Here is a 26,166-nt window from a genome sequence, read left to right as displayed (position 1 = left end):
ATCAGGATCCCAGTTGGCAACCCCCCAGGCAGACAGAATTCAAAAACGTTGGCGTGAAACAAATGCAGAGCTGGTTAGAGATAATGGAAGTAGGAAAATTTCGAGTCTCAAAAAAAGGAACAGTAAAGATTACATTAGTGCAAACAAATGGAAATTATTACTCGGTGAAATAAAGGAAGAGCGAAAAGAGATCGAATATATTGTTCGGATTGAAACTTTAAGTCACAGACTTGTAGATCGTCTAATTTGTGTTGCCAGCGAGAATTAAAAGGTTCCAAAAACGTTGGCGCGGTATGAAGTCCTGTGAGACGGAGACTTTAACATGAGATTCTTTCAAGTCGCGCCCTACTTATAACTATTTTCAAACAAGACCACCGTCATCTAACCTCTCAGTCGTGTGGATGCTTTTGTCAGACACGCTTCCTGCGCTCTCAGCTCTTATAAATTTTATCAGGACAATAATTTTATACATTCTAGGTGACACGTCAATGACAAAAGCGAACAAGAAAGAGCAGGGATATCCATCCATCCTGCTATATCCCAACTACAGGGTCACGGGGGTCTGCTGGAGCCAATCCGAGCCAACTCAGGGCGTAAGGCAGGAAACAAACCCCAGGCAGGGCACACACATACACACCAAGCACGCACTAGGGGGCATTCAAAAATGTCATTTTATTTATTAGAGAAAAAAAAAAAACGATGTTCACTCACGGCCACTTATACGTGACGTTGTCACGATGGAAGTCCAAACACAGAATCAAAATTCAATGCGATCTTGAAGAAAAGTTAATTCCAAATATTGTTCCATCCATCCATTTTCTAACCCGCTGAATCCAAACACAGGGTCACGGGGGTCTGCTGGAGCCAATCCCAGCCAACACAGGGCACAAGGCAGGAACCAATCCCGGGCAGGGTGCCAACCCACCGCAGGACACACACAAACACACCCACATACCAAGCACACACTAGGGCCAATTTAGAATCGCCAATCCACCTAACCTGCATGTCTTTGGACTGTGGGAGGAAACCCATGCAGACACGGGGAGAACATGCAAACTCCACGCAGGGAGGACCTGGGAAGCGAACCCAGGTCCCCAGGTCTCCCAACTGCGAGGCAGCAGTGCTACCCACTGCGCCACCGGGCCGCCCTCCAAATATTGTTTTTACTGAAAATTTAAAGTAAAAGTGAAAACAATTCTCATGAAAATAACAATCTCTTTAATTGTATATCTGGGGGGGGTGTGGGGGGGTGGTCAGAGCTCCCTAGTTACATACAAGAAAATGAATGATACTCACTGAAGAGATGTTTTTCTAACAAGCGTTTGAAATGAAAAACGATTTTTCCTCACGAAGGCCCCCAAATTTTGGGGGCCATCACACCGAGTGCTCTGCCCCCCCATAGTTACTAAGCTGAATTTAGGTACGGTGAGCATCTGATGATCGTAACGCACAGGCAGGAGTGTAAGGAAGCAGCAGCTCAGACAGATAATGAGGGGCTAAACCATGAAGGGCTTTAAAGGTGAGGAGCATCATTTGATATTGGATTCTTTAAAGAACTGGTGACCAATGCATATCATAGAGGACTGGAGTGATGTGAGCAGATGTTTTAATGTGTGTGTAAGTAGGCAGGCAGCAGAATTCTGAACATACTGTCATCTATTGATATATTTAGTCGGGAGGCCATTAAACAATGCATTGCAACAGTCCAGACGGGTAGTGATGATGAAAGCGTGAATCGGTGTCCTTCACACTGTGGGAAGAATGCAGATGAGCCATGTTGCGAAGATGAAGACAAGCCGTCTGTACGATTGAGCTAATGTGTGGTTGAAAAGTATGGAGCTGGTCAAAGATGACACCCAAATTACAGACTCCTAATGAGGGTTCAACCAGGATCCCATTGACGTCACAAAGGATAGAGAGGACAGATTTGGTACAAACTAATAAGACTTCTGTTATGATCTGTCATCCAATGATTGATTTCCCGAATGCAGTCAGTCAGTGCAACAGGTGAAGACGTTGCAGTTGCATCAACACTTCTATAAAATTGTGTGTTATCGACATAGCAGTGGAAGCTCAGACCTTACCAACAAATAATCTCGCCTAATGGGAGCAGAGAGATGTTAAAGAGGATTGGACTGAGGACTGACCCTTGAGGCCTACCTTGTGTGAGTGAAGTAGTGGCAGATTTATGTTAGAACCAGAGATGACTACTAATGATTGCTGCAGCACCCAAATGGCAAAAAGGTGAAGCCTTCAAAAAGATCCGTAACATACCCACCAGAATCCTAACTGGACAGCCCTAAAAACAGGTCTCACCCCAGGGGAGCCTTGATTCTAGGAAACTGAGAAGCTTTAGGCCTGTCTAGGCCTCAAAATGGAGAATAGGGTTTTAAAAGTTCAAAAGACAAAACGTGTCTCACAAGACGGAGTACAGTGAATCTCTGGCTTGAACAGAGACAAGTCCCTCTAGAATCTTTAGTAATGAGGATTTATTAACAAAAATTACAAACTACTCAAACAAAAATATCAAAGAAAAGTAGGCAAAGGGGTATTGCCTAAAAACAGGGGTCGCCAAGTCCGGTCCTGGAGGACCACCGTGGCTGCAGGTTTTCATTTTAACCCTTTTTTAATGAGTGCACTGTTTGAGCTGCTAATTAACTTTTTAACGTCCATCCATCCATTATCCAATCCGCTATATGCTATCAACAGGGTCACGGGGGAAGTTAGGATTGGCTGGAGCCAATCCCAGCCAACACAGGATGCAAGGCAGGAAACAAACCCCGTGCAGGGTATATAATGTTTGGGTGGAGTATATCATTAACAGCCACAGCAAGAAAAGCCCAAAGACACACATGCCAAGGAGCTGCTGAGGGGGAAAAAGGGTGTTTGACACCTTAGGAAAAGCATGGGGGAGCAAAAATGACAATGTGGATCAGGAACAAGACCCATAATGCAATGCTTTCAGTGCAGTGTAACCAGTATTAGACACTAGTTAAGCGAACTGGCACTCAGGGTGCTTGGTGAACACAATGACACAGTAGCAGCACCCAGGTCAGCATTTACACATTGAAGGGCACAAAGCTGGCACAGCAGCCTTCTTGGCAGAGAGAATCTGCCTGCACTTCATGGACCTTTTCATTGGGACACGTTCATTGATCAACAAAGCAGCCCGTTGGATTAGTGCAGGTAGCCGTTAAGCCCCTTGGGACGGCCCGAGAATGTAAAGGTCACACCTGACAGGGCCTGCTGTCATGTGCTGGATGTCGGCCTGCTTAGTACGAAAGGTTTGTCAACCCACTGAATAATGGCATGTTTGCATGCAGATTAATTCTGGAAACTTATCTATGACTTCCCCTCGGACGTGCCGGTTTGCACAGTCTCGAGATTTCTAAAAAGTCCACCACCGAGCAGGAATTCTTGAAAATTAGATCAATATTACCCTTGGAGCAGCCGCGTCACCCCCTCTCCGCTTTCCTCTTGTATTTTAACACAGATGGGACGTGCTAAAGGACGGCTAATGCAGCGGAGGACCACGAAGAGAGTCCAGCAGTAGAAAAAGCAACATCACCATCTCTCTCTCTCTCTCTATATATATATATATAGATAAATATAAAATCCAACTTCCGTCTGTCTGTCTGCTTTTCATGAGAGAACTAGTTAATCGATTTAGATCTGTTTTTTTTTCTAGAATTTGCTTGAACATTCCGGTTGATTTTGCAACTTCTCTCATCACACTAAGTATCAGAGTTCGCTTGCGGTAACCGATTTATTTGCGCGAATCTGAGAGAGAAGCAGTGGGTCGAGGCCCTCCTCACTCACGTGCCAAACTCGGGGGGCGTATCTTACATCCGTTTAACTAGCGAACGAGAGAACTACTACTTTAGATCGGGTTTTTTTCTAGAATTTTCTTGAACATTAAAGCTGATTTTGCGACTTCTCTCATCGCGCTAAGAATCAGAGTTCGCTTGCAGGAGTGATATATTGGTGCTAATCCGAGACACAGGCTGCGGGCTGAGGGGAGAGTGACGTCAGGAGTGGCGAGTCGGTCTACCTCTGTATTTTCTGCTACTACTTCACTCACACAAGGTATCCCTCAAGGGTCAGTCCTTGGTCCAATCCTCTTTAACATCTCTCTGCTCCCATTAGGTGAGGTTATTCTTCGGTACGGTCTGAGCTTCCACTGCTATGCCGATGACCCTCAACTTTAGAGAAGTGTTGATGCAACTGCAACATCTTCAGCTGGTATTTTTTTTTTAATGGTGGATTAGGTTAACTAAACCAAGAAGCAAAGTAAGCAGTATTTATTTTTTTCCAATAAGGGAAGCCATTTTAACCAATTAATAAATCGTGAATTTTTGTAGAAAACAAAGGAATTTGAGTTAGAATTTAGATTTCAGCACAGCATTGGCTACAAGTTCAAAGTTTATTGTCATGTGCACAGTAAGGAAACACGTTTCCCTGTACAATTACATTCTTTCTTTGCTGTCCACACCAAATGACAAAACCAGCGTATAAAGATAAATATAGATAACTAGACAAAGAGCCCGTTTTGACAACGTAAGATGAAACGGGCACAAGTGGAATAGTAATAAGTATAAGCACCACAAACCTGATATAGGTGTATTGAATGAATGCGTAATTGAATCAGAATTAGGCCTCGAGCTGTAGTCGAAATCGCCTTTCAGGCCTCTAGAGCTTTAATCGAAGTCGCCTTTCTCTTTGAATTTTCGCGGCCGTAAATCCGCTGCCTGCCGCGATGTCGGTCTTGTAAGGTTTTTCGGGCACCTGAGAAGAAGGCGACTGCGCATTCGGCTTCGGACGGACGTGAGTGAGTGAGGAGGCTGGCGAATTATGTATTAAGATAAGTAGCAGATAGATAATAAGTAACAGAAGCAGCATAAAGTATAAAGTGTAATGTGCAAGTAGGTGTGTGATGGACAAGTCAAATACAGTTGTGTGAGGTCGATAGAATGAGGTTATAAACTCCAGTCAGTTATTTAGGAGTCAAATGGCCTTGGGAAAGAGAGAATTCTTTAGCCTGGAAGTCCTGCATTTCACACTCAATACCTCCTGCCTGATGGTAGAAGTGTGAACAGCTTGTGTTGGAGGGGTCCCTGAGGATCGAGGCAGTTCTCCTGTGGACTCTGCAGTCGTAGATGCTCTGCAGAGAGGGAATTGGGGTCCTGGTGATCTTCTCAGCAGTCTTCACCACTCTCCGCAGGCATTTGCGGTCCATAGCAGTAGTGTTGCCGTTCCACACGGTGATGCAGCTGTAGAAGTTGCCGAGGATCTTAGTGGACATACCAAACTTCCTCAGCCTTCTCAGAAAGTACAGCCGCTGTTGAGCCCTTTTGACCAGCTGTGTAGTGTTAAGTGTCCAAGTGAGGTCCTCACTGATGTAGACGACCCCCGGTATTTAATGGTGCTCACCCTCTCCACTTCAAGCCCTTGGATGAACGGTGGCTGGTGTGGTCTCCTCTCCTTCCTCATGTCCACTATCATCTCCTTCGTCTTGTCTGTGTCTAGGGTGAGGTTGTTGTCCTCGCAGCAGGACGTCAGACTGTCCATCTCCCTCCTGTAGACTGCCTCATCCCCACCAGTGATGCATCCTATCACTGCGGTGTTGTCTGCGAACTTTAGGATGATGTTATCTTTGTGGGAGGTAACACAGTCCTGGGTGAACAGGGGGTAGAGGATGGGGCTGAGGACTCATCCCAGTGGGGTGCCTGTGTTTGTGATAATGGTGGCTGAAATCCTATTACCAATCCTGACAGACTGGGGCCTGCCAGTCAGAAAGTCTAGGAGCCAGTCACAGAGGGTGGGGTGCAGGCCAAGTGCAGACAGTTTACAGGTGATAACCGTGTTAAAGGCAGAGCTGTAGTCAAAAAAGAGCATCCTGATGTAGGAGTCTTTGTTCTCCAGATGGGAGAGGGAATGATGTAGTACGGCTGAGATGGAATCTGAGGTGGACCTGTTGGGCCGGTAGTCATACTGCAGAGGGTCCAGAGTGTCCGGTATGCTGCTCTGACTGTGGGCCAGCACCACTCTCTCAAAACACTTCATGATGATGGGAGTGAGTGCTACCGGCCTGTAATCATTCAGGCAGGTGGGTGGGCTTTTTTTAGCAAGGGGGGCGATGATCGTAGTCTTAAAGCAGGACAGAACGATGCGCTGACTGAGGGTAAGGCTGAAGAGAACATCAGCCAGCTCGTTGGCACATGCTCCGAGAGCCCACCCAGGGCTGATGTCAATTTAATTAAAGGTTAAAAAAAAATCATCTTGTGAATAAGACGAATATCACCCTGCACGGGAAAATGATCTGATACATTCAATGGTGAGACACATGCACCTGAGAAGTTGATATATTTGGAATCATTACATCAAACATATTACTTTTAGCTTTAACGGGAGAATTACAAGCTAAAAAGGTGACAATTGGGTCCAATTAAACAGTGACAGGCAATGAGGGTCAAACAAATTCTCATAGTTTAATGAGTGTAACCAAGCATCTAGAAAGTTGGTGATCAATCCAGCATTGTTTCCATTGGTATTCTAAAAATTAAACATTCTTAAAAGAAAGGTGAGCTGAAAGACACACTGCAATGTGGTCAATAGCAAGAGCGTTAACAAGACGGCAGCTTGAAACACAGAGGTGACCTAAAATAATTCCAGCACATCTTTGTCTCTTAAGACTGAAAATGACAATTGTGAAGTTCTGAATAACCATAAGATACCTCCGTCATTGTCACCACCATTTTTATGGGGCTGTGTATGTTTTAAAAAAAAAAAAAAAAACAACACATGATGTCCCAGCCAATCAGAAGAGTTGTGAGGGCGGTGACCACACCTCTAAAGGGGCTGCAGATGTACTGCACAGAAGTATTGGCTGACTTACTTCAAGGTGAACACACTGGAAGTTCCTAATATACACAGATTTTTTATTTCTTATTATGCTGTTTAAAATGATTTCAATTAAAATTTGCTTTTTGACTGAATGTTTATATGTTCTCTGCATGTATTCAGTCTTTTTTCTTTTACTAAGATTTCACTTTCATTATTCCTAATTATTAATGTCCAACTTTTTGCACAACTCACTCAGTTTTAATTTTTCCTGTATTTATATATATATATATATATATACATATACACACACATACATTTTATATATATATATATATATATATATATATATATATATATATTACATTTGACAAATCCTGTGCATTGAACTCTTTACTGATTACATTTCAGCAAACAGATATTATGAACTGGATATGATATGAGCAGGTGTATAAATTTGTCCTGCCATGTACTCAGTTTTGCCAGAATTGACTCCGACCTCCTAGGACTCTAAAATAAAATTTTGTGGGTCTAAAAACAACGAATGGCCTGATGGTGGCTCATCTTGAATTTTCAGAAATATAAATTTATTACATTCCAGTACCTTTATTGCTTTCACACTGTCACTATCAGTGGTGTTCTTTTCACGGTGCCACTGTCCACATTTATGATTGTGGTATTTTATACTGTATATGAGGATTCCATTCTATGCAAAAGACAGCGTAGCAATTGTGTTCAATTTTTCTTTTTGTATTTTATGTGCCATCCTTTACTTTTCCTGTGTGTTTAAATATACGGTTATTGTCGTTTGTACAAGTACCTTGATTAATTTATTCTGAAAGCATCTATTTCCGACATAGTGTGCTAACTTTTGTATATCCCATCTGTGCCAGGGTACGACGAGTGGTACGTTCTGATATCACTCTTTTAGCTCCACTGTTGTACTCGGCTGTTAACTGGCGGATTGTAGCCTCCCTGTTACTTTGCACAAGTTGTGTCAGCCTCTCTTTGCCCGTTTTATCCACAGTCTGCTTCCGACCACAAGTCCACCGTTGACTGGATGTTTTTTGAGTGGCAGCCCATTCTCGATACACTCGTGACACTGTTGTACGTGAAAACCCCAAAAGGTTTGAGGTTTCTGATACACTCATGCCAGCACATCTGGCACCCACTACCATACCACGTTCAAAGGCACTTAAGTCTTTCGTCTTGCCCATTCTTCCCCTGAATTGCACATGTGCACAGTATGCCAGTCCCTGGCAACCTGTGTCTTAAAACGGCATTGTCTAAGCATGCGAGGCTGTCAGTAACTTAACATCAATAATTTGTGAAGGGCAGATGGACTCAAAAAAGCGGCCTTTCAGTGTAAAGGGGCATCCATTGGCCACTCCTATAAGATAAAAAAATAAAAACAAGAAGTTGTTAGTCTTGACCAACACATTTTGCGTTCCTTCAAACATGTAATGTGCAGATTCTTACTAGTTTATTGGATGTTTCGCTTTAGTTTCTTTCAAGGGTGTGTCATTTCTGGTTCATTTATATGAAGAGAGAACTCAGTCCCGAGTACAGATGTCCAATAATTGGCCTTTACATGTATTTTGTTTATCCTGTTAAAAAAAAAAAAAAAAAGAAGAAGAAAAAACAACTGTGGAAAATTCATCCATCCATCCATTTTCCAACCCGCTGAATCCGAACACAGGGTCACGGGGGTCTGCTGGAGCCAATCCCAGCCAACACAGGGCACAAGGCAGGAACCAATCCCGGGCAGGGTGCCAACCCGTCGCAGACTGTGGGAAATTATATATTTATTTCTTCATACTTAAAATGACATTTAGTCATAAGCTCAAAAAGGCATGCTACTAAATGAAAAACCATATTAGACAGAGCATTACCAATAAATATATTTGATGTATTTTAAAAATGCAATAAACAAAACACTCTCAAATGGACTTCTAATATATAAAGTACAGCCGATGTATGTACAGTATGTTTGTTTGTCCGCCATACAAATCTGCTCCGGGCGTCCAATCGCCACCAAACTGGGGATGGGGCTCCTTTGTGACCAGGAGGAGGTCATGGGATATGTTTTGTTGGGAAAAATGTTCGTGGTTAAGCGCACGGCACCTTTTCACTGGCACAGCGTTCGGCAGATGTCCCCATACTTATCCTGCAGGCTGGCTGTCTGCCAACAGGAGAAGGGCTGCTGATGCAAGACCGGATGGATGAATCATCTCAAGAACAGTCGATGTATGTATGTTTGTTTGTCCGCCATACAAATCTGCACAAATCTGGTGCTATTTGCTCGCTTTCCGACTCACAGTATGATTTCAGTCTTGGTCTTTCTGACTGACTGGTGCTAATTGTTCACTTTCGGACGTATTGTAAATAGCGTACATTCATCTCACTGTGGTGCTTATTCCGTACGTAATACCATGTACCACATTATAATTGTCCTGCTTTTCGCTATTATACCCATGCCACCGAAAAAAAGATGTAAAATTAGAAAGTCCACTTCCGATGCCAGAAAAAAGTCTATTTCAAGGGCGTCTGAAACATTGCACAAGACGTGAAGATGTTTTCATACCAAGAATTCCGCCAGTTCCGAATGGTTTACCCTTTCATTTCAAATGGCTACAATTTCAAGTTCGCTTGGCTTTTACTATGTCAATCAAGGGCAATCACTGCAAGTTAAACGAATCAATTTGGAAAATCCATACTTTTCACATGGACAACTCTACGTAGCATGTTCTACAGCAGGCAATCCTCAGAATTTGATCATTTTCGCACCAGAAGGCAAAACAAAAAATATAGTGTATCCAAAGGCTCTGGAATGACCACTTATATTACCTATTACAATAAATTGTCAATCAGAAAACTGTTTGTTCTATTTCTATGTTCTGTTTCTTTCATTTAGGAAATTCACCGGTTATAGATTCCCGGGCAATGCCGGGTACTCCTGCTAGTTTATTAAAAATTTAAACCTCTGTGTCTGCTTGTCTGTTTGCTCTTTACTCATGTGGATGTGTTACAAGCAAATGCCATGAAACTTTTCAGAATTCATCCTCCCATCAAACAGGTAAGTCAACGACTACTTTTTTGTTGAAAAACTTTATCAGTCCTACAGCCAGAATAGGCCCACCTACATTCAGCAATTGACCAATAAGACTGCAGTGTTTGGTAGCATCAACAAACGTCTGGGCAGAGCACTGTCAGCAAGCACAAAGCCTACCTCAGGGGTTTCTGGGAGTGCCAAGCTTGTATTTTCCAGTCCTTTTGTCTCACAATCTGATTGGTTTGGCCAATTACCAATTGGAATCCAGCCACAAACAAAAGGAAGAAAAACTTTCTACACTTTCAGGGAAAGAAGACATAAAAGCTTTTAGAGGGGGGCAGTTTGAATTGGCGGTCCACTAATGGAGAAATCACATTGGCTAATTAAATAAATCCAAACTAATGCACAAATGACATTCAAAACTTTCATCAAAGTTACTTTATTAATGTGGATATGTACTTTATAAGGCTTAATTTCAAATTCAATCCTCAAGGCCATTTAAAAAGCGTTAGCCAGCGCCAATAACACTTTATAACAGGGCTGGAAACAAGCATTCAGTGTAGACATCACAAGATTTACGCCTTACTAACATGTTTTTGATTGCGAGTTCTGCAGTAGGGAATGTTTAGAAAGATAAAAAAGGCACTTTTCTTCAGGGTTATATCTAACCTGTCTTACTTACAGAATGAAGATTAACAAATGCCACCAAAATGAAGAGCCAGTCCGAGAAGAAACCCATCAGCCACAAATAGAACAGCAGCCTCCCGTGCAGCAGTCTCAAAATTCTTCTGCCTCATGTTGCTAAATGAAAAAGGCTGTTACAAAGAAAATGCTTTCATACCGTAGTTACCCATCATTCCTACAGATGTGCCTTTTCAATTAAAATGAGTGAATAGGATTGTCAAGCTTGTTCTAATATATATGTCTTGCCTTTCCAGTGTCCATCAACAATGCTGGCTGTTGTTGCTAACCTTTCTTTCCCACATCAACTTTATGTTGCATGTTCAAGAGCTTAAACTGGAAAAAATATGAATATGTCTTTATCCCAATTCAAAAACTAATAGTGTTGTGTCTCAAACTGCTTTTTAAGACAAACTGTTGTTTCCAATGCAACTCTTCTTTTTTTATTTTTCTTCTATGTCAGGAATGTAATATAAAATTTCCTAAGCAATGCTGGGTACCTCTGCTAGTAACAAATATAGATTAAGTTTATACATCTAAACAGTTTTCCTACTCCTTTATTGAAGGCCTCAAAGGAAATAGTTTATTATATCACTTTATTGTAAAATGTGCCAAAAAACCTGCACTTACGTCAACACTTTATGCTCCCGGGGCTCCTTCATACCAACGGCAGTACACCTTTATAGTGCAAAGTTCCAGCTGGGGAGAAATCAAGTGCTATCGGTAATCAGTGTTTAGTAAGTGAAAAGCAAAAACTGGGTGTGGTATATGCAATGTACCATCAGAAATGTGTATCCCAGTTAATAATTAGACTCTCAACCTAATGAATGTAGTTGTGACTGCCTGTAATTACAGAACTGCCAGGTGAAAAAAATAAACACGAGGGCTTCCTATCCCATATGTGCGACAAAATCTGTACACGCTAATCTGTATTTGAAAAGTAATATTAAATACATACGCATCGCTACCACGTTTCATAATGCATGGTCTGTGAGCCAATTCAAAAGAATTCTTTGGCATTAAAAAAAATAAATGGTACAAAATTGCTCGCAAATGACTTCAAAGGAACAACATATTTGAGTCCTTAGTGGAAATCTTCAAGGATGACACATAAACGCGTATCCTGAATAAACATACAGTTTGTGTGTTTTAATCGAAGCTTAAAAGCACTTACCTTATTTATAGTCATATGGACCTGCTGGCAGCCTTTCCCAACAGCATCGGGCACTAGGCAGGAACTCACCCGGGATGGGATGCCTGATGCTGTTTAGCTGCCCTGTTTTGTTGCCATGGTGGAAAGTGAGAGAGCTGTGTGTTTGGAATCGTTTACATGTGCCACTTACACAATACAATGAGGCGACATTTGTTTTACATTAACGCAGTAAATTAACATACCATACATATACACATGGGCGCAGGGCCAGATTAAGACCTTTAGATGCCCTAAGCACTAAGTAATTTTGGTGCCCCCTTACACTAGTAATTCAAAAAATTAAAACAATAACAAACTAGAAAATAAAATTTTATTTTATTATCGAAAATTCGAAATTAAACAAAACATACTTATAGTAAGAAGGAAAATATTTATTTTTGTATGCTTCATTTTATTTTTATCTTAATCATTTTATCCTACTTTTTTTCCTTGAAAACTCTTTGATTAGATCTTCATAATCAATCTTACGTAACACATCTGCTTCTATACATAATAGAGATAAGGCATCCAGCCTGCCTTGATGCATAGTTGTTCTGAGGGGATTTCTAATATATTTCAACCGATAAATATTATTACGTGATAATAATTTTTAATCAACTGTTAACTATTATTTAAAAATATAAAAACATATTGTTTTGAATCGAATTATTTTCACAATATTTTGACATAACATGGCGTTTAAGGGAATCACCATGAAACGGGAATTCCCCATCGTAAATGGCACCAGTATGCAGAACGCACTGTGTAAGGTGCCATCTATGAACAGTGATGGCATAGGGAGGTACAGGGAGGCATTATTCATTTTTCATTAAATTTTGAAAATGGCTTTAAATTTAATTAATTTAATAATTTATGTGATAAATTTGGCCATGAAAATTTTTTGTGGTGTCCCCTTTACCCTGGATGCCCTAAGCATGTGCTTACTTTGCTTATATGGTTAATCCAGCACTGCATGGGCAGCACAGTGGCACAGTGGTAGCCCTGCTGCCTCACAGTAAAGAGACCTGGGTTTGCTTCCCGGGTCCTCCCTGCGTGGAGTTTGCATGTTCTCCCCGTGTCTGTGTGGGTTTCCTCCCACAGTCCAAAGACATGCAGGTTAGGTGCATTGGAGATTCTAAATTGTCCCTAGTGTGTGCTGTGTGTGTGTCCTGCGGTGGGCTGGCGTCCTTTGTTCCTGCCTTGCACCCTGTGATGGCTGGGATTGGTTCCATCAGACCCCTGTGACCCTGTGTTAGGATATAGCGGGTTGGAAGATGGATGGATGGATGGAAAATGACTGACATATACACATGGTTAAGTGAAAGAATACAATAAAATATGACTGTATGCCTCTTCCTTTTTAAGAAAGCAAACACTTAATGATGCAGGCAGTGTGGCGTAGTGGACATCAGACCCTGATGCTGCGAGTTCAAATCCTACCACTGACACGGTGTGACCATGAGCAGTTCACTTCACCTGCCTGAGCTCCATTGGAAAGGCAATGTAACCAATTGTATCCTAGAAGTTGTAAGTCGCTTTGGATACACGTGTCTGCCGAATAAGTAAACTGCTTTGTCGAGTTGATGTTATTCAGCGCCATTGTAGTTTCTTCATAGCAAGATGCCTAATCAGCGCATCCTTTGTATTTTGCACATCCCTGGCTATTCGATCAGAAGAACGTACATTCTGTAAACGTTACCTTTTCGACTTTGGTATAACTAAGCGACATGCTCATCTAACGCACAAGCTCATCTATACAACACGAACACGGAACGCAGGCAACTGAGACATAAACACAATCTCGAAATGCTTTCTTATGAAGTAGACACGCAAGTAGGATACGTAAGGTAAAGGAAATACGAATTCCCGAGATTCAATCCTAAATGTACAAACGTGTTCCACTGACAACGGAAGATAACAAGAAACACGTGAACTCTTGATGACGTAACATAAGATTGTAAAACCTTTAGCTTGTATTACTGACGTGTTTGACTTTAAAACACCGCGCATCGTTTTCAAACCACCTGTCTTATTTTAAAAACGATGCAAACCACCGCAGCCCAGGTGCTCGCAGCTCATAATGTTATGCAGTGAGGCCTCACCAACAGAACTAAGTAAGAATTACACACGTCGAAAAGAAGTTACAGTACTCTTCCCCTTCATTTGCATTGTCTTTGCAATTTAATTCACGACGAGGCTTTAATTACTTACAGTCTGTTTATTTTGAAATGCAAAGTTTCGGCGAAGACACACACCGCACTCCAGCGACAGTCACGGGAAAACCGGAGCCAAAATGGCAGCGGCTGTCTCGGAAAGGTCGTAGTCATGGCAACGACCTCAGAGACCTGCCACTGGCGGGCTCGTACCCTCTAGGCGATTCGTTCACACAGAGCAGTCGATCTCGGACGGTACGGAGACACGGAACTCTGAAGGCAAAGGGTGAAGTTTTTCGTGGCTGCGTGCTGAGTCGCTATGCTTTAATGTAAAATATGGAAGTTCACGTGGGTAAGTGGAAGAGTTTAGAGTTTGACAAAAGAGTGAAAACTGTATGTATAGCAGTTGATGCAGCGACACCAAGAGTCCTGGCGACTTCAGTTCCGAATGACAACCGAACGAAATGTGCGACATTCAGTTAATAAAAGTTCCCGTTTGATTCTGCACAGTTCAAAACTGACAATTAGTAGTTCAACTGGTGTCAGATTTACAGACTAAAAAAAATGCAGAGTCGGCACAGTGTCCAGTTGCGTTTGTAGATGAAATTTCTTAGCCTCGCTCATCCTTCGGCAAACAAGGTTAAGCCGATTGCAGTAAACAGGTTCACAGGTCACGCAATGGAAGAAAATACTTTAGAAGGCTTGCGAAACGTTTGAAGGAGAGCCTTTGGCATAGTAAAACAGTAGCACGTGATTAGTGTCAGCCTGACAGATGTAAACCTGCTGGCGTTGGACGAGACTTCTGCCCAATGGTGGGTCTAAAATTCCTGGCCCGGGGTTATCAGTGCCAAGGGTCCAGTCAGGCAGTGTGAAGCTGTCACATTTTATTACTTTTTAGCAATTATTGACAGTCTTACATGGGGAGATAGGGTCAGTTAGTCTAAAATGTACTTAATCCAAGTCAGGGTCACAGGGGCTGAAGTCTATCTTGACAGCAGAAGGTCCACTCACACACACCAACACACACACACTTGCCCTCATACTCTGATCAGTTTGGAACCACCAGCCAACCTAAACTAAACCTTTTTGAGGATGTAGGTAGGGAAACCACAATATAACATTAAAAAAAGAAACTTTGATGAGCTCGAAACAGGCCATTCAGCCCAAGACATTTACCAATCCTATCCACATAATTCCACCAAAACAAAATCAGGCTGAGTTTTGAAGGTCCGACTGTCCTCCACACTGTCTGGTAACTTATTTCATGCATCTACAGTCCTCGGTGTGAAGAAAAATTTCCAGACGTGTGTGTAATTTACGCTCAACAAGTTTGCAACTGAGCCCCTGTGTTCTTGTTGAACTCATTTTAAAGTAACAGCCTTGATCCACTGTACTAATTCCTACAATTCTACAGTGAAAAGCAGTGCTGAATTTAGATTGGTGAAGCCGGGGTCTTCAACCCTGATCCTTGGAAAGTTACTGTGGCTGCGGGTTTTCATTCTAACCCTTTTCTTTAATTATTGAGCAGTTTTTGCTGCTAATAAACTCTTGCTCTAATTTTTGTTGACTTGCTATTTAAGGCTCAGACCCCTTCATTATTTCCTTTTTTCCTTAATTAGCAGCCATACAAAAATGATGTACAAAGTGAGCTCACAACCTGTGTTCATCATGCAATATCTCTCTATTATAATAAAAAAAAAATAAAAATCTTGGGAGGGAGACGAGACGTGATCTTCTCAGAAGACAATTTGATGTCCCGCGAGACAAGGCAGTGAGACAACATTTAAAACAAGTTCACAAACATCTAACCTAGCAGTTATTGGAATGCGTTTGGCAGACACACTTCATGTGCTCCCAGCTCTTAAAACAACTATAAGCAGAAAACGCAGCTCGCCAGCAGCAGCAAGCCAGCAGATGATCCGACTGCTTCTCCTTATTGTGCGTTCAATCCCCCTGACACTCCTCCCCCCCCCCCCCCCCACTTCACAATGCGAGCGGCAGAGACACGAAGTGGCAAAAAGACAGCTGCTGTACAGGCTTTGAAATTATTGACGCGCAGCGCAACAAACAAAACACGCAGCTTGCCAGCAGCAGCAGCAGAAAGACAGCAGCTGATCCGACGGCATCTCCTTAGCGTGCATTCAGCTGACCCCCCGTTCACAACACGAGCAGCATTATACTTCCTGCCAGAAAGAGATTTAACCATGCCAGGGGCCGGAAATAAAGGACAAGTACAGTATTGTTTTTACAAAAGTTTTAAAGTAAAAGTGAAAATAATGCATATGTAACAATTCCCATGAAAATAACAATCTCTTTAAATTGTCTCTCCGGTAAACCAAACCTGGGGGTGGACGAGCGAAGTGAGCAGGGGGTGGAGACCCCAGTCTGAAAAGAAAAAAAAAAAAAAGCAATGGTCTCTATAAGAGCCATTTGCTACTTATTTAAGTTATATTAAATGTTTGCCTATGTATTAGTGTATAGTCTATGGTAGGTTCTTGTAACTCCCACAAACTGAATTGAATTGGTATATTCTAACTATTTGTTGTCCCTCTGACCATAGGTTATTCTCATTTTGTGACCTGCCTTCTTGTAGGTAAGGCATGAATTGTGCCTTAATGTGCTCAGTTGTATGGGCAGAGCCGTACGTTTAGAACGTACTGAATGAGAAGTAAAGCATAGTGAAATAATTCATCCTTAAGTATAGAAACATTTGAAGTTTAACAAGAAGAAACATATTTACTTTTTTTTGCCTTTTATTTTACGTGTGTAACAACTGTTCTCTATTCTTATGTGGACTGTTTGCTTGAATTTCCACTACACCTTTTTAAAACAAATCATTTTGGACTGAGAGATTTCTTTTGGCACATGTCTGACCCATGCTTGATCCTGCCTCACTTACCAGCAGCTACAGTCTCAGTAAATGTTGATCTGCTGAAATCCACAAAATATTCTGATGGGAGTTCCTATAGAAAAGAAAATTCATCAGCTTTGGTAATGTGTGATGGGGCCGAATGAGTGCACCATCAAGGCATGGAATTAAATAATGGTTTGATTAACAACAAGGATTAGCTTCCAATTAAGAAACTAGTTGGAGTGAAACTGGTTGGAGTTTGAGGAGCTGACTTAGCTGGTCTTCTTTTGGTGCACGTCACGTCTAATTTTTGTTTGCGTGACATTTCAGGAAAGAAATTAAGCAATTCGGAGGATGAAATCTTAAAAATCAAGTCAATTAACATGAAGGGAAAAGAAGTTAATTAGCATCAAAAACTGGTCACTAATTAAGAAAAGGGTAAGAATGAAAACTTGCAGCCATAGTAGCGCTCTAGGACTGGAGCTAGAGACCACTGCCCAAAGCTATATAAAGCTTGCAGGCCCCTTGTTAAAAATACATTTACTGATTACATATTTAAAACTACAGCACACATTAACACATAAAAAAAAAATCAGAAATTTTGTGAGGCCCAAAGCTGTGGTTTCTTTAGATTATGATTAACACTCATAATTTCCTCGTTGCTTATACACTAAAGTCCTGGAATCAGCCTAGTCCGCTGTTATTTATTTATTTATTTTTATAGTCCGGAGACTAAAATTGCGTTCAGTACTCCAGGTGAGGCCTCGGCAGTACCTTTATGTTTTTTGAATTGAAGATAGAACTCATGACCAATGTGATGTTAGGTTTCCTGTTTGTGAAGTGTGCTGATTTCTCCAGAAGTGTCTATTTAACACTACATGTGTTTTGCTTGTTTTGAGTATACATCTGGATAAATGACAGGTGGATTATGCATTACAAGTAAAGTGAGATTTAAACCCTTCCCCATGGGAATTTTTCATATCATTTTGTATTGTACAGTATTGGTCACCTTTGGCTTGTATTATATCATAAACTTTTATCTCATCTATGCATGAGAACATGAGATGAAAGATTTTTTCTCCATCATTACAGTCTACTTGAGGTTAATAACATAAAAAAAAAATATTTTTTGAGTAGTCTAATCTCTTCTTATTTTCTGAAACCGCTTGTAAGACAGTTCAGCAAAATCAAACTAATAAAACTGTTTTGAATACTATATGGAAAGCTCTGTGGGTGTGTATGTGTTTGTGCATTATACAATTCCACATCCTTGGTTCAATGTCAACAAAATTCTTGTAGATATATCCCACTAGACTACTAACCTAGACTACTTTGGAATCCCAAATTTTGACTTTGGGGTACTTTTTTCCTTTTTCTTACAGTGTGTTTTAAAAATAGTGCCACCTTTTGGCCGAGGGTAAGTAAGACCCCATATCAGACCAACAGAGTGTAATTGCAGCCTGCAGTACCTGTGAGGTCAGTCACGTAATGCCCAGACATGATGAACTGCCCACTCCATGCCCAGTTACACTATCGTTAAGATTAGGTTTGTATGACTCAAAGAGCACTGATGTTGTGGCCGTTACCTGACCGTGTCATAGGTACTGCAGGCGGCAGTTAGTCCTATCTCGAACGCACTGAAGTCAGATAGGCAGATGAAGAAATTGAATTAAAATTTAACAAATTACACTATGTATATGATATTGTTCTAAATCAATTTAACATGAAAATATTTAGTCAATCTAATCATTTTAAAGTATATATGTAAAGAAAACACCAGACCATATTCATTGGCTTACATATAACTTGTCTAGTTTTTGTCACTGTCGTTTGTCCACTTTAATAATAATAATAATAATAATTCTTTGCATTTATATAGCGCTTTTCTCACTACTCAAAGCGCTCAGCAGTTGCAGGTTAAGGGCCTTGCTTAAGGGCCCAACAGAGCAGAGTCCCCCTTTTTTTTTGGCATTTTACGGGATTCGAACTGGCAACCTTTCAATTGCCAGTGCAGATCCCTAGCCTCAGATGCGTCCCAGTGAATCATCCAGCAGTAGTCTGCCTGTCCTCACACTGATGTCTCAACATCCCTGGACTTTCATTCTCTTTTTCAGTCATAACCCCAATATTTTCCAGGGAAAAATGCCAAATGCGGATACAACGAGTGAACTCTGAAACTCATATTACAACCAATTCCTTAAACTTAACTAATAAATGTCTCAAAATTAATTTTGATTTTTATTGTTACCTAAAATGTTTGAAATTACTTCTATGAATGATACCCAAGCCTCTCATTCCAGGTCATTCAACACAACATCACATCCTCCATCCGAAATGAGTTTTCTAACATCGGGTCTCTCCTTTCATTTATCCTTAGACAATTCCGGGAAACTTTGGGTACAAATCCATAAAACGCTCTCCATCTTTTGAAAGGCTTTAGCAACATGCTGGGTTAACTCAGTCTTCATATGATTTGACGGCAGCAGCACTTGCCCGGGATCCACCACATTAGGACTGAGGATGGTTTTGGCACTAAGATGTTGTTTTATTCTAGCGGGTCTTCCCTTCTGAAGCAATTCTTGGCTCTGCTGACCCACTTACATAGAAAACATGGGAAGAGTTTATGCCCTGACTGCTGACCCGGTAAGATACACAGAAATGTGTTTAGTGGAAAAAAAAAATTGCATGATGGTGAATAGTGATTTTAATTTGTAATTCAGTACCTACAAATATTTAAAAACTAGGCTCGCCTTTTAAGGCGACCGACTTTTATCCTCAATTTGTGTGCGTTCCATGTGTATATCAGGCATGTAAGTGTAGGGAATGAGAACATCAAAGTGCCCATTCATAACATCTCCCGAAAACCTAAGTTTTTTATCCCCTCGAGTGCCTGTCCAAAGTCGTACAATGTCAGCCCGAATCTGTACCGCTAAAGACGGAGTTTCATGCACTAAATAAGCTATAGATGAGAATAAGCAAGCACCATCTCCCCTGATATTTACTACGCGGTGAGGCATTTGTACTCCATCAACATTAATTATTTCCTGAGACATAATTTTGTCTATTTTTCCAGCGCATCGCGCACAAAAGCAAAAGAACGATGGGAGCACCAGAACTCTGCTCACATCGCGTCGCTTCGTACCGCAAGCCGCAAGTAGTAATTCTGTGATAAGCGGAATACCGCTACGCTTTGCACTCACGGGACGGAAGGACAATCCCGACCGCTTTTATATAGTAGATAATCCTTTTTTTCAATCTACACGTGTTTTGAAATTAAAGTCTCTGTATGCTGACATCAGGAGACCTAAAATATCTCTGAAATGCTTCATCCTACTATTATATTTTACTGTTATATTAAATGTTTACATAGTTTTACTATGAGTTATACAAATACAAATACGGCACGGTGGCGCAGTGGGTAGCGCTGCTGCCTCGCAGTTGGGAGACCTGGGGACCCGGGTTCGCTTCCCGGGTCCTCCCTGCGTGGAGTTTGCATGTTCTCCCCGTGTCTGCGTGGGTTTCCTCCGGGCACTCCGGTTTCTTCCCACAGTCCAAAGACTTGCAGGTTAGGTGGATTGGCGATTCTAAATTGGCCCGTGGGTGTGTTTGTGTGTGTCCTGCGGTGGGTTGGCACCCTGCCCAGGATTGGTTCCCTGCCTTGTGCCCTGTGTTGGCTGGGATTGGCTCCAGCAGACCCCCGTGACCCTGTGTTCGGATTCAGCGGGTTGGAAAATGGATGGATGGATGGATGGGTTATACAAATACAAAAATGCCTTTTCTCTTTGAAAATGTGCAAAATATTCATCACTAACCTACGAATTTTAAGTGTTACGGTGCTTCAATAACAAATTAAGTAAAGTTCTGTATGAAAGTACATCCGCCACCTTATCAATAAGTTGTTATACTTGTATAACATTAGCGAATTTAACAAACGATGTTCATAATACTGCGGTGGGTTGGCACCCTGCCCGGGATTGGTTCCTGCCTTGCGCCCTGTGTTGGCTGGGATTGGCTCCAGCAGACCCCCGTGACCCTGTGCTCGGATTCAACGGGTTGGAAAATGGATGGATGGATGGATGTTCATAACAAACTGCAACCAAGCTTGCACGCTGTCATAATTACAAAACTTGTCCAAATGCTTGAGAACTTATTTTGTGATTAACGATTGCCTAGTCGAAGAAATTACCCTTTTATTACTAATAACTGCTGGTGAAATAAAATGAAACCTTCAGACAGACCCGCCGATTATTTGTTTTCTCTCTTTTTTTTTTGACCTTTGCACTCTGCCACTTAAGATTAGTTACCGCCCCTTTGAAAGGTCAGCTTTTCCCCCTCCTCAAAACGGATCGGTGGCCAATAACAGAATCGATTAGGGGGGATCGAGGTTCTCTGGATCAGGTCGCGGCGTGTGCTTCATATTTGGCGCAAGGCAGTCAAACAAAATCACAGTGCAGTTTTTGAAGCGTCCGAAGACGGTCTTTATTTTAAAGTTTGATATACTGAGAATCATTTTGTTGTGTGGCGTTATTTCGCGTGTTAAACGACGGCGAGCACGTAAGAGAAGTGAAACGGAAACACGGCTGCACGTGGTCTGAATGTTACTGCGTTTTCGGTAGTTGCAGGTGACCGAAACTCCGTAACTAATGTGAAGGCTGCATTTGTATTCTCTTGTGTAATAGATTTGAAGATAACCCGTGCTTCGGCATTCCCCCTTTAATCTGTATTTGCTGGAGCTGTAAATTTTCCCAGCACCAGTTGTTTTGCTTTTGAACGCTACAGCGTTCTCAATATTTGTTTCCTTTTTCATACTTATTTTCTTTTCTCCTTTCAGTCTTTGTATACCAAAGACTACTCGTATTGAACTTTCAGTTCTTCCACGTTCTTCTGTCCGAAATGATTAAATTTAAGAATTGCATTTTGTCCCTCTGGATTGGTAGAGGTTTAATAAAATAGCAAACATGTTTCGCGTTTCCCGACTGTCCCACGGTTGCGAAACCCAGGTATGAAATAGTACTGGCCGAAAAACTTTGGAGCAGACAAAGAGGAAAAGAGGCCTGAGAGAGAGGACCGGACCCGCAGCGACACGAAACCTGTTTGACCAACCTGAACCACAAAGAGACGGCACTCGGAGTAAAGGTAGGAAAAATCAACGCCAGCGGACAGGTTTAATAGTTACGAGAATGAAGTGTTAGCCGTTCATATTGCAGCATTTTCAGAGGTAACGAAAAGTTACAGGGATTCATGTGTTGTCTCATTCTGCAACAACAACAACATGGAGGCAAGGTTGGAACTTTTAGGACAGATCTCCCAGAAATAGGATTTCATTATGCCATTATCCTTATATGTGGTTCTTTGCATAAAGGATCAAGTAATGTGGTGGAGGGTAGAACTTAAGTTACCTTTACATCTCCACTGGATGGTATGTTGGGCAATCTAGATGAGTAGAGTAGGCAAGTATGTTGGGCTGAATGGCCTGTTGTCACAATTTTTCTAATGGTCATGATTTCAGATTTAACTTTTTTTTTTCTTAGTGATTCACATGTAAAATAAATAAAAGTATAGAACTGGGTCACATGTTGAGTTGGGAAGAAAAAAGGATCAGAGTTGTGAACAGGACAAAGCTAAAACTCCAAAAATGGTGCCAAATTTAATACTTATTTTTTAATAACTTTTTATACTCCTATTTTGGGGTCACAGGTGACTATCCCTCAGTCAATGGGCACAAGGTAAGTACCAATTCTGAAGAAAGCAGCAGGCCATTGCTGGACCTGCACACGCGCACCAAACCTGTGGGATTAAGCAAGCCCTACGTCTTTGAGACCCAGGAGTGCAATACAATTTATTTTTGTATAGCCCAAAATCACACAAGTGCTGCAATGGGCTTTAACAGGCCCTGCCTCTTGACAGCCTCCCAGCCTTGACTCTCTAAGAAGACAAGGAAAAACTCCCCAAAAAAAACACACTGAAGGCTCAACAGCTGAAACGGTAGGATTCCAACAGCACTTTTCACCACTGCATTCAATTTTACTCATTTCATTCTTCCTAGCCATAGAAAGTCTATCCATTTTTTAGAACCTGCTTGCTGGTCGCCAAGTCTGGTCGTGGAGGACCACTGTGGCTGCAGGTTTTCATTCTAACCTTTTTTTTAATGATTGCCCTGTTTGTGCTGCTAATTAACTTCTTCTTGTGAATTCATTTTAATTGAATTGCTTTAAGATTTATTCCCCAGAACTTCTTTATTGTTCGCCTGAATTGCTTCATTTCTTTCCTTAAATGACACCCAAACAGAAATGAAATGTGAAGTGAGGGAGCCAACAGAAGACCAACTAAGTCAGGGCCTCAAACTCCAACCAGCTGCTTAATGAGGTGCCAATCCTTGTTGTTAAACTTGTTCTTTAATTTTGTGGCTTTGTTGCTGTGCTCATGAAGTACTAGCAGACATTTCTGAAATTGTTGATTTTCACATTCTAAGAGCTCTGTTAAAATGTTTTGGGGACCTGAGCAGATCGACATTCCTGAGACCTTCATCTTTCTTTATTTTCAGATATCGTATCATGGACACCAGTTGTTTTGGCACATTTTGTATCTCATTATTGTTGGGCTGCTAATTAAGGAAAAAGAAACAAGGGGTCTGAATCTTCAAGAACAAGTCAATTAAAAGAAGTTCAAAAGAAGTTAACTAGCAGCAAAAACAAGTCACTCATTAAGAAAAAGGTTAGAATAAGAAACCTGCAGCCATGGTGGTCCTCCAGGACTGGAGTTGGCAACCCCTGCTCTAGATGTTCACGAATGTCTTGGAAACCATGCCAGGTTATTGCAGGATCCTGAAGTTTTCATTAGGTCCTTGGCAGGAGCCATTCCTGGTTATCACAGGATCCATTTACACGTGACACACACACAGAGCCAGTATACAGTTATCAGTTGACCTGATCAGGAAAAAACAAAGCCCGGGTTTGATTACAGGGTTCTAGATTTCCAAAGTAGCTATGCTAGCCATTGCTCGACCATATTGTTACCTCTGATGGTTTGGATGGACAGGTACTCTCCACACCAAATATATACATTTTATCCTATTTGATGTTTCATAGGGCGGCATGGTGGCGCAGTGGGTAGCGCTGCTGCCTCGCAGTTAGGAGACCCGGGTTCACTTCCTGGGTCCTCTCTGTGTGGAGTTTGCATGTTCTCCCCGTGTCTGCATGGGTTTCCTCCCACAATCCAAAAACAATAATGGCGATTCTAAATTGGTCCTAGAGTGTGCTTGGTGCGTATGTCCTGCGGTGGGTTGGCGCCCTGCCCGGGATTGTTTCCTGCCTCGTGCCCTGTATTGGCTCCAGCAGACCCCCTGTGACCCTGTGTTCGGATTCGGTGGGTTGGAAAATGGATGGATGTTTCATAACGTACATAAGTAGTTTTCCTCTTTGTAATGTGAGAAGTCTAGCCATGCTAAAAATAAAAGGAAACCTTTCTAAAAAAAAAAAAAAAATGTCCCCCTGTAGGTGGCCTGTGAATTCTAGCAGAAGGAAAGAAATATATGTTGTGCCTTCAGGTCAGTTTTAAATGTAGACTTTGACCCTGCTACCTCTTTTCAGTTCTTTGTTATAAAATTTCTTGCCATTGTCGGATGTTTTGCAAAAAAAAAAAAAAAAAGTCGCTGAACCTTTTAACTTCCAATTTTTACCACAAGCAAAAACATCATTTATATGACGAATTTCCTCTTTTGGGCTTGAAATATACCACACATATGGTATAATAGAGAAGTATCAGAAAATAGAAGTAAAATATAATGGGAGGGGTATGTTGTCTGGAAAGTTGATTATCACAAGGTCCTGTCTCAAGTGACTTTTTTTTTATTTTTTATATAAAGTATTAATAGTATGTGTGTACGTGTAGAAATCCATGCCCAGTGTTTTGAATTTTGGCCTAATGACCATCTGTGTCGTTTGACCAGTCTCCTCATGTTTGTAAGTTTTCTCTGGGTCCTTCAGTTCCCTTCCACACTAAAAAGATGTTCATTTTGGGTTAAATTTATATGGGACCGAATACGTGTGAGTATTCTTTTGATGGCTTGACATCTGTTTAAATGTTGCATCTTTTCCCACACGCTGCCAAAATGTGTTTCATCTCATTGCCCTGTAATCTGGTTGGGAGTAGGGAGGCAGACATTCATCTTGGCGTAGTTCTACTTTTGCTTAGTTTTCAGTTTCCCATCTAGTTTTTTTTGTTTTTTGGCTTGTGTTTGGATTACATGCTGATGATGCTTCATGTTTTTACTTTATCTGTTTCATTTAACTGATTACATAAGCAGAAATTCAAAGCAGCTGAATTGTTGAAAGTTAATGGTTGCTAAAGACTGACCAAAGTGATCCAAGCATTTGACTGCCTGTGTTGTGTTGATCAGCAGAAACAAACCACAGCAGTGCACTGGGCCGGTCTGCCATCTTATGTAACGTTTATGAAAACATGCCTTCTGTCACTTCACAGCTGCTTTGGAAGAAATGTTGAGATAAACTACGTGAATAGAACCCCATTCTTTTATTTCTGAACACGTTTGTTCAGTACAGAATTTATGGGGGATGATGATGCACATCCCAGAAATGTGAGGCACGAGTCAGGAGCTAAACTTGACTCCTGGCGCTCACACACTTTTTTACTTGCTTGCCTGCTGACATCTTTTGAATCTACTTCCTTCTCTTCAGGGTTACTGGGAGCTGCAGCCTGTTATGGTTGCGTAGGGTGCAATAAGTATGGGCGGTAAGGACGTTTTGTTCCAAGGCAAGCACACTCGCCCAGTTTCATATCTGGACATTTTAGTCGCCAGTCAGCCTATCTTGAATGTCTTTGTGATATGACGGGACATCAGAGTCTCCAATTAAAACTTAGAGGGAGTATATTTAATATATCTGGACGATGCCTTTATCCAAGGCATCTTACATTTACATTGCAGCAATTTGAAGGTTTTAGTTTACAAGTTGGTATGTGAGGTGACTATTGCAGTAGAAATACAGGAAGAAATAAAATAATATAGTGGCTGTAAAAAGCCCAGGCTCCTAGAAAGCATGGATTCTGGTACTTCAATCAGTCGCATTGGTTGTGCATAAGTGGTAGAGCGAGGTTCTTTTTCCGTGATGGTTTAATTTTGGTGACAGTCACTTTCTTTGAGCTTCATTCAGTAGCCTCGAACTTCCGGGCCGGACAGACAGGTGGTGCAGTGGTAGTGCTGCTGCTGCTTTGCAGTAAGGAGACTGTGGAAGATTGTGGGTTCGCTTCCCAGTTCCTCCCTGTGTGGATAGCACTTTGAGTACTGAGAAAAGCACTATATAAATGTAATTTATTATTATTAGATATATACTTTATTAATCCCAAGGGGAAATTCACATCAATTATTATCTATTATTAT

At 41.5% G+C, this 26,166-nt stretch overlaps 1 protein-coding gene and 1 long non-coding RNA gene across 3 annotated transcripts in view; one reads left to right on the top strand and one right to left on the bottom strand.

Moving 5' to 3' along the window:
• Positions 1 to 6,469: 6,469 nt before the first annotated feature.
• Positions 6,470 to 14,159, bottom strand: LOC114667262 (uncharacterized). Its single transcript, XR_003718718.2, has 3 exons — positions 13,977 to 14,159; positions 8,320 to 8,447; positions 6,470 to 8,230 (listed from the first exon to the last, which is right to left on the bottom strand). It is a non-coding gene; the product is annotated as an uncharacterized LOC114667262 (long non-coding RNA).
• Positions 14,149 to 26,166, top strand: part of acp5a (acid phosphatase 5a, tartrate resistant) — a 28,483-nt gene continuing 16,465 nt past the window's right edge. Inside the window, exon 1 of one of the 2 annotated variants that reach the window (XM_028822502.2) lies at positions 14,149 to 14,270. The gene's annotated coding sequence lies outside the window, so the exon portion shown is untranslated. Of the gene's footprint in view, positions 14,271 to 21,234; positions 21,906 to 26,166 lie in introns of those variants that run through there. The other variant, XM_028822503.2, reaches the window with a different exon arrangement.

The sequence above is a fragment of the Erpetoichthys calabaricus genome, chromosome 17 (genome assembly GCF_900747795.2).
Source record: "Erpetoichthys calabaricus chromosome 17, fErpCal1.3, whole genome shotgun sequence".
NCBI classification, from domain to species: domain Eukaryota; kingdom Metazoa; phylum Chordata; class Cladistia; order Polypteriformes; family Polypteridae; genus Erpetoichthys; species Erpetoichthys calabaricus.
This window is presented reverse-complemented; position numbering and strand designations above follow the sequence as displayed.